The sequence below is a fragment of the Rutidosis leptorrhynchoides genome, chromosome 8, assembly GCF_046630445.1.
Source record: "Rutidosis leptorrhynchoides isolate AG116_Rl617_1_P2 chromosome 8, CSIRO_AGI_Rlap_v1, whole genome shotgun sequence".
Taxonomy (NCBI): Eukaryota; Viridiplantae; Streptophyta; class Magnoliopsida; order Asterales; family Asteraceae; genus Rutidosis; species Rutidosis leptorrhynchoides.
Genome location: NC_092340.1, coordinates 264456396 through 264466610, shown reverse-complemented (window position 1 = coordinate 264466610; position 10215 = coordinate 264456396). Strand labels below are relative to the sequence as shown.

The 10215-nt window shown below is 34.4% G+C and overlaps 1 non-coding gene across 1 annotated transcript; it reads right to left on the bottom strand.

Annotated features, from left to right (window-relative positions):
- Nucleotides 1-5019: 5019 nt before the first annotated feature.
- Nucleotides 5020-5126, bottom strand: LOC139865251 (small nucleolar RNA R71). Its single transcript, XR_011764771.1, has one exon. It is a non-coding gene; the product is annotated as a small nucleolar RNA R71 (small nucleolar RNA).
- Between the last annotated feature and the right edge of the window lie 5089 nt (nucleotides 5127-10215).

Genomic DNA, 10215 nt, shown 5'->3' with positions numbered 1-10215 from the left:
AGCAACACAATATACGAATTCCACAAGTCACCAATGTAATCCAACTATTACATTATATCACAAATAATAAGTTAAATATTTCTATTTAGCTAATTACCACACACAAAAACACAAGACCCGTCCATAATGGTGCTAGACACCAAAAGTGACTATTAGCTTAAATTTGACCCAATTAAGCTTTCAATCAATTTTAACTCAAGAGAGACTTGACCCATTACCACTACGAGTGGTAATTCAGGCCCAAAAAACACCCTAATAATATAGACATTAATATCATTCTCAAATTCCCAGACCATATCAATGTGCACAAAATTTACCCATTTTAACCATTTGGACAGCCCACTCTTTACAGCAGATTTCAGTCCAATTAAACACCTATATGGTCAACAAGAGCTTATTCATTGAAAAGGGTACTCAACGACCTTGTCAAAAAGTGCTCACACGCCATAAATGGAGCTATGGTTTACAAAATATGACCTTTACAAAGTCATGTTTATGCTGTTTTTCTTAGTTACGGGTTTCACATCATTAACCTAATTTCCAACACATAAACATACCAAAACACCAAATTACAAAGCTTTGATTAATCACATCATTAAGGACTGAGTTTTGTCAATAATGATCATCATCATCATCAACATCTATGTGGGACATTTTATTAAACACCTTGAATGGATGACCTATAAGAAGCAAAACAACTACTAGTTTGGTGTTTAACCCCTCAAGAACCCTAACCCATCACCTAAAACAGAAATTTGAACCTAAAATTCGGAATTAGAACTTACCAAGTGGATAGGAATGTGATGGAAAACCGTGTGTACTTTTATATTTATAAACGCATCTGAACATTAAAAAAAACATATCTTTATTTTAATAATATACATATTTTATTATTTGTTATAAACTTTCAATTAAACATTCACATGATTAACGGTTCCCGCCAAGTTCCAGTTACACCAATAATAGTTATCAAATAATAAATTCATAAAGTGGAGTTTAGATATACCTTTAAAAAGCGATGTTAACACCTAGATTGAAACGAGTGTCCAAAGTAGAACACCTCTACAGGTAATCCACAGAGCACGTCAAACAAATACAGGAGACTGTGATAGAGTATTCAGACTCATCATTGATCAAAACTATATCAAGCAAAGTTCGATCCATTCACCTAAACACACCATTATAGTGTGGTGTCTAAGGTGGAGTGAATTGTGAGACAATCCCACAATTCTTCAGATGATCCAAAAACTCTTGACTCATAAATTTACCTCCTCCCTTAGAGTGAAGTGATTTAATGGTCTTTCTAAGTTGACTCTTCACTTCATTTTAGAAGACTTTTGAATATTTCAAAAACTTCATGTTTATGTTTCAGCAAGTAAAACATAACCATATCTACTATAACCATCAGTTATTGTAATGAAGTAAGACTTACCATTTTTAGACATTGTTCTAAAGGGCCACATACATCAATATATATTAGTCCAAAGAGATCTTTAGCACTTTCACTGAATGAGAGAAAAGAGCCTTTGTCATCTTTCCATATAAATAAGACTCGCACACATCAAATGACTCATAGCCAGTTGATTCCAAAACTCCATAAGACTGGAGTTTTAAAATGTGTTTGTTTGTTTATATGACTAAGATGTCAATGCCATAGATAGGTCTTATTCAAGTCTTGCTTGAATTATTTGGCGTTACAGGTATACAAAGAATTCTCATTTGAAATCACACCATGCATATCAATTTCAAAAATACTATCACGTGGATAGGCATTAAGATAATAAATATTAACCTTAGAAATTGTAAAGCCAAAGTGCGTAAATGCAAGTTCAAAACTAGCATCTTTCAAACTATGTTGCTCCTTATACTAGGAGCATAATAACATTGTTCCAACAAAACAATAAGACAACTTGGTAGAGTAAGCTCATAGTGACCAAAGGCATCAATCGAAGTTTGATTCCCATTGCCCACTCGCAAAACCCATGTGCCTTTCTTTAGTCAATTACTTCTTCTCATTCCCTTTATATTGTTAAAGGTGTGAAGGTGACTGATATTGCTCCAAACGAACATATATTTAGTCACAATATCGTTCCAAAATGTAATGTTTTTAATTGTAATTTCCTTATTTTTAGTTGTAATTGTTTAAATAATTAAGTGCGAAGACGAAAGACGAAGATCGCTCAAAAATGAAGATTTAAAGTCAAAAACGAAGATTTAAAAGGCATAAACGTCCAAAATGCTCAAACGTACAAGTTACACTCCAAGTGGTTTAAATTATCGAAGAAAAACGTCTAAAGATTGACAAGAATGCAAGTCGCGGAACGTAAATTACACGATATTAAATTGTACGAAAAGACGTTCTAGAAACCGGGACTGAGACATAAACCGGGCGTAAATGTACGAGACATCGGAGCCAAAATTATGAGTCAACTATGCACAAGAATATAATATAATATTTAAATAATTATATAAATTATTTATATATTATATATATTTTTATAATATGTCGACAAGTAAAAATCCAAAAAATTGTGAGCTGGATCTGGCGGCCATGCGATCGCATGGGAAATAGGCATAAAACCCATGCGATCGCATGGGTTACTGTAGCAGGCCACATATCTATAAAAAGCCAGTTTGCTCGAGCTTTATATACAACAGTTTTCATTTCTCTTCTGTAATATTCATAATATATATTTATAATTATAATTTTAATTTAAGTTTATTTTAATAATAAAGTTATTGTAACGTTTAATTTACGGGTTTTAAGTCGAAGTTCTGTCCGTGTACTGCCACGCTAATAATATCGCTTTTACCGTTCCAACTCACTGTAAGTCTCCACGTCCCAACTTTATTTTCGCGTATCGTTATTATCGTTATTATCGTTGTTATTACTATTATTATTATTATTATTTTTATTATTATTATTATTATTATTATTATTATTATTATTATTATTATTGTTATTGTTATTATTATTATTGTTATTATTATTATTGTTATCGTAATATTTATTATTATCATCGTTATTATTGTTATTTATTTATTATTGTTATTATGTCCATTTTATATAATTTATATTTTTACGCCGTTATAATGTCCAACTAAATATCCATAGTGGTAACTAAAATGTAGAACCTCTGGAAAAATGGATTGAACCATATTATAATATTATGATGTAACTTTGACTATTTTTAATATTAAGTTTTAATCACCGACCCATTGTTATATAATTTAATATTTTCACCCTTATCACATAAGTTATTAAAATTGATAAACGAAAGTGCATTAAATTGACATAAATTATGCTTCAACACCTCGGTGATCTAGACGGACATATGGACAAATTATTGACAACAATTTAGAAGTGTGATTCGATGGTTTGGGTAATATTATAGCTTATATAATCGTGTAATTATAAAAAGTGTAAGACCGTTATAATTTTGGTTTTAACGAAAGTAAAAACTGGATTAAATCTTAATTTAAATAATCGGGGTATAATTTAATTCGCTAAAACGAGATCGAAACGAAAGTTAGATTTAATTTTAGTTAGTTAAATCTTTATAAATCGGAAGATAAAATATAAGGATATATATTAAAACATCATAACCGGAATTAAAAACAATCCATAAATCTAGAGGGGACATATTTTAGTAGCCACTACTTTACCTTATTTTAAATCTCTTCAATTTCACTTTTTACCATATAGTAAATTTTAATTACTTTTTACTATTTTGCTATATTGCCATGAAAAACCTTATTTCTTCTATTTTGTCAAATTAGTTAAATTGTATTTTTATTGTTGTTAATTTAGTTATTTCGTTTTAGTTAAATTTAAATTCCGTTCAATTAAGTAGTAAACCCTAATCCAAAATCCCCCTTTTAATAGATTAACTTTTAGCGATTAAAACCTTGAAAACTCCATTTCCCTGTGGAACGAACCGGATTTACCAAATAAACTATTACTATACGGATAGGACAAAGTTGCCTATATGTGTGAAATCAATCCGAAATCATAAGAACACCATATAATCACAACCAATTCGTGTAATAAATTCAATCTAAATTCGATCAAAATAAAAGGACACGATCTTCACGTCATCAACTTTTTGGCGCCGCTGCCGGGGAAGTTGGCAGTTAAATAAATAGATAATTTTTCTGATTCGTAGTAATAGTTGGATTTGTACGTGGACTGGGTTATTGGAGCCAAACAGTACTCAATTATATTGAGACCAAACGAATCCTGCCCCTCTGCTGCATCTTTTGGCTATTCGAAACGTGGGCAAAATCAGAAGAAAAATCTGTTTGTTTAAAGGTTTTTATGTTATTCGATCCTTTCATGAAAATTCATTTTCAAGAAAGTTCAATGTTTATACACTTAGTGAATAAATCCTTCAAGATTACATACAATTTTGTAATTGTATGACCCGTTCAGGAAATCCTAAACTCGTTGCACTTAATCCAGAGCCTGAAAGAAACTTGAACAAAAAATTAAAACAAGAAAAACAAAAAAAATTAGGTAGTACTAGTCAACCGAAAACACCGAAAAATATCAAAAAACAAGTAGGAAACACTAGTGGTCAACCAGAAATCAAAACTGAACCTGAAACCATCGTCATTAAAGAAGAAATGGCTGAAGTAACACCTGATCCAAATGATCTACCGATGTAGAATACCAGACAAACTGTTCCCCCTCTCGCACTTGCACCTATAAGAAGACCTGAAATTGAGGCTGAAAACTGGGAAGTCAAGGGGCAGTTTATGCACATGGTTCGTGAAAACCAATTCGACGGAAGACTTAATAATAATCCGATAGAACATTTAGAAGCTTTTGAAGATTTATGTGAACTGTACAAAAACAAAGATGTTTCTTCAGATGCATTTAAGTTAAGAAATTTTCTGTACTCGTTAATCGGAGACGCAAAAGCATGGTTGAAAGCATCAAAACCTGATTCTATCACAACTTTTAACGAATTAAGAGAAAAATTCATTACCCGATTTTTCCCACCGGTAAAAGCCGAAAGACTTAGAACTGAAATCACCACTTTTAAACAAAAGTCGGATGAAACTCTTTATGATGCATGGGAAAGATTAAAAATAATGTTACGAAATTGTCCGCAACACGGATTGCAAAAAGGGCAAATAGTTCAAACTTTTTATCGTGGTATTGATGAACATACTCGTGGTATATTAGATTCCTCCGCTGGAGGAGTATTTATGTACAAATCACCAAATCAAGCGTATGACATGTTAGAAGACATGTCAGTTCATACTTTTGAATGGACACCGTCTAGAGATCAACTACCTAGAAGGACGGTGGCAAGCCTTGAAGAAAATGAAGACAACAACACAACCATAGCTTCACTGTCGAATCAATTCAAAAAGTTTGGAAGAGAAATAGAGAAACTAAATTCAACAGTTTTAGCATTACTAGTAGAATGTGAAATCTGTGGACAACCACATTTCACAAAAGATTGTGATATCAATGATCGGCCAATGAACTCAGTAGCACAAGTTAATTTTATGGCCAATCAAAGACAAGGAAATTTTCAAGGTGGAAATTCTAATTATCAACATGCAAACCCAGGATATCAAAACCCGAAGAATTTTGCTTTTCAAAGAAATGGACCACCTGGCTTTTTCAATAGAAACCAACCTCCATTTCCACCTCAACAAAATTTTCAACAACAACCGTTTCCTCAATTACCATATCAACAACAAAATCATAACACGCAACCAGTAGAGAAGAAATCTAACTTTGAAGAAGTTATGATGAATTTTGTCAAAAGTCAATCAGAAATGAATAAGCAAGTGAAGAGACAACTTCATCAATCCCAAACGGAAAACGAGCAAGTACAAAGGAATCATCAAGCGTCAATTCAAAACCTTGAAAGAGATATGGGAAGAATATCCCAATTACTTGCTGAAAGGCAATCGGGCACTTTACCATCAAACACGCAACCAAACCCTAAGGGTAAGGAAACTCAAAATTCAAGTAATATTTCACAAGTTAATTCAATCACTACGCGAACTGGGTTAACCATTAACCCAAAGATTCCAAAGCCTCTCACTCCTATTCATGTTTCACAAGAAAACGAACCTGTGGTGGAAGAAAATACGATGCCAACCACAAGTGCACCAAAGACTCAAAATCAACCACCATTGAAGGTATACAAACCTCCAATTTCATATCCGCAACGTTTGAAGAAAGATAAATTACAAGCACAATACAACAAGTTTGCTGACATGATTAAGCAAATTTGTATAAATGTACCGCTTGTAGATGTTCTTGCGGGTATGCCGAATTATGGAAGGTTTATCAAAGATCTTATAGCAGACAAAGGAAAATATGCAGAAGTTTCAACCACATTCCTTAATGAAGAATGCTCAGCAATTTTGCAAAAGCAAAATTTGCCACCAAAACTTGGAGATCCTGGAAGTTTCATCATTCCTTATCTAATGGGAGATTCAGTAATGTATGATGCATTAGCTGATTTAGGAGCGAGCATTAACCTTATGCCTCACTCCCTGTACTTAAAATTGAACTTAGGTGATTTAAAACCAACTAGGATGTGTATACGATTAGCTGATAGAACTTACAACTATCCTATTGGCATTGCTGAAAACCTACCGGTTAAAGTAAATCACTTAATATTTCCTGCTGATTTAATTGTTCTTGAAATGGAAGAAGATAGTAAGGTTCCCCTAATTCTAGGGCGTCCCTTTCTAAATACTGCGGACGCAATTGTGCGTGTAAAAGAGAAAAATCTCAGCTTAGGTGTGGGGGAGGATAGAATTATATTGAACATAGATAAGGCTATGAAATACCCTATGTCTCCTGATGACGAATGTTTCCAAATAGACATTGTTGATTGTTGTATTGAGGAAGAACTACAAGAACTATTAAATGTCGACACCTCAGATTTTACCCCGATGGGTGAAGGTGAAGATTTTGATGTCGATATAGAGTTAGACAAGCTGTTGAAGGTAGTCACTGATGAAGAATACGTAGAAGAAGAAATTCCTGGGGAAGATGAACCTTTTGAAGAAATTACCGATGGTAATAGGTTCTGGATAAAATCTTCCTTGGAAGAACCACCCACCTTGGAACTTAAAGAACTCCCGAAACATTTGGAGTATGCTTATCTCCAAGGAACGTCACAATTACCTGTCATAATTTCATCAAAACTTTCCAATGACGAAAAGGGTAGGTTAATGTCTATTTTAAAAACCCACAAAAAGGCAATTGCTTGGAAAACAACTGATATTCCAGGTATTAACCCTGCTTATTGTACTCACAAAATTCTAATGGAAGAAGATTTTAAACCCGTGGTACAAAGGCAATGGAGGTTAAACCCTAACATGAAAGCAGTTGTCAAAAAGGAGGTTATCAAATTACTTGATGCCGGGTTAATTTACCCTATATCCGATAGCCCGTGGGTAAGTCCTGTACAAGTAGTACCCAAGAAAGGAGGTACGACTGTTATTCTAAATGATAAGAATGAACTCGTTCCTACAAGAACAGTCACTGGGTGGAGAGTCTGTATAGACTATCGTTGTCTAAACGACGCTACAAGGAAAGATCATTTCCCGCTACCATTTATCGACCAAATGCTAGAACGTTTGGCGGGAAAAGATTACTACTGTTTCCTTGATGGATTCTTCGGTTATTTTCAAATTCCAATTGATCCAAAAGACCAAGACAAGACCACATTTACTTATCCATTTGGTACTTTTGCGTACCGACGAATGTCATTCGGATTATGCAACGCACCAGGCACCTTCCAAAGGTGTATGATGGCAATTTTTCATGACATGATTGAATAAAGTATAGAAGTCTTTATGGATGATTTCTCTGTTTTTGGAGACTCCTTCAACTCATGTCTCTCAAACCTTGAACGAATGCTAATTCGTTGTGAAGAATCAAATCTTGTTTTAAACTGGGAGAAATACCACTTCATGGTGAAGGAATGCATTGTTTTAGGACACAAGATTTCTCGAGCTGGAATGGAAGTAGACAAAGCTAAGATAGACGTCATTTCAAAACTTCCTCCTCCAACCAATGTTAAAGGAATTCGTAGTTTCCTTGGCCATGCGGGATTCTATCGACGATTCATAAAGGATTTTTCCAAAATCGCTCGACCCATAACTAAACTTCTTGAGAAAGACAGTACATTCGATTTCAACGACGAGTGTCTAAATGCTTTCTTCATTCTAAAAGAGAAACTTACGAATGCACCTATTATGGTATCACCCGACTGGTCCAAACCCTTCGAGCTAATGTGTGATGCTAGTGATTTCGCACTGGGAGCTGTTTTAGGTCAACGTCAAGATAACAAATTTCAACCAATCTACTACGTAAGTAAAACACTTACAAGAGCTCAGTTGAATTCCACAACTACTGAGAAGGAGCTTCTTGCAGTAGTTTTTGCTTTCGATAAGTTTAGATCTTACCTAGTGTTATCTAAAACAATTGTTTATACCGATCATTCAGCCCTAAAGTACTTATTCAAAAAGCAAGATGCTAAGCCTAGACTAATTCGTTGGATTCTTCTCCTACAAGAATTCGACATTGAAATCAAGGATAAAAAGGGTGCTGAAAATCTCGCTGCAGATCACTTATCCCGTCTTGAAAATCCTAACTTAGAATCACTCGATGAATCTGTTATTCACGATACTTTTCCAGACGAGTTCCTTATGAAAATTAAAACGGAAGAAGAAATTCCATGGTTTGTGGACTTTGCCAATTATCTAGCCGCAGGAATTCTTGTTAAAAAACAAACTTATCAGCAAAAGAAGAAATTTTTCACTGATCTGAAGTTTTACTTCTGAGAAATCCCTAATCTCTTTCGTATAGGAGCAGATCAAGTTATTCGTCGATGTGTATACGGTAAAGAAGCTCAACAAATTCTGGAGCACTGTCATCAAGGACCGGCTGGTGGACATTTTGGACCAAGCTATACAGCTAAGAAGGTCTTTGACTCAGGTTTTTACTGGCCTACAATTTTCAAAGATGCATATAATATGGTAAAAACCTGTGATGCTTGTCAAAGATCTGGAAATATCTCCAAGAGAGACGAAATGCCACAACAAAGCATCCTAGTATGCGAAGTATTTGACATTTGGGGTATTGACTTCATGGGTCCATTCCCCGCCTCTAACAAATGCAAATACATTCTCGTATCAGTCGATTATGTTTCTAAATGGGCTGAAGCAAAAGCTCTACCCACTAACGATGCTCGAGTTGTTGTCAGCTTTCTCAAAAACCTTTTCTCACGATTCGGACTTCCAAAAGCATTAATCAGTGATCGTGGAACTCATTTTACAAATCAATTACTCGAGAAAGTACTTAAAAAGTTTGGAGTTAATCATCGTTTCTCAACTTCTTACCACCCTCAAACGAGTGGCCAAGTTGTAAACACAAATCGAGGTCTTAAACGAATTTTAGAAAGAACGGTTAAGAATAATCCAAAAATCTAGCATCGAAAGCTAGATGATGCGTTGTGGGCATTTAAAACCGCATTCAAAACGCCCATTGGTACCACTCCTTTCCGATTAATATATGGTAAGGCATGTCATCTACCTGTCGAGGTTGAACACAAGGCGTATTGGGTACTAAAAGAATGTAATACAGACCTTGTGGAAGCCGGAGAAAATCGATTCTTACAATTGCATGAATTAGACGAGCTAAGACTTCAAGCATATGAAAATTCAAGATCTTACAAAGAGGGAACTAAGAAATGGCACGATGCTCGCTTAAAAGAGAAGAAAGCATTTGAACCAGGAGACAAAGTTCTAATTTTTCAATCACATTTTAAGTTTTTACCTGGGAAACTTAAGTCCCGATGGAGGGGACCGTATGAAGTAAAAAAAGAATTTCCATCCGAATATGTAGAGTTATGTGACAAGAATGGTGGTATTTTCAATGTGAATGGTTACAGACTTAAATTCTATTATGAAGGGTTCAACAACACTGAAAGAGATGACATCACATTCTACCCTAAGGAAAAATGAATACAGGGTAATTTTAGCTAACTACTCGCCTTCTTAAAACGTTTCAAATTATTTCGAGAGTGGAGCCCGATTGGTCTTTTCCGCTAGCAGACACTAAAGAACTAGTCTTCTCCCTCCATTCTGAATTTTTTTGTTTTGTATGAAATTAATATTCTTTTTAAATTTAAGTTTTGTGTGAATTTTAAAAACAATATTTACTTTATT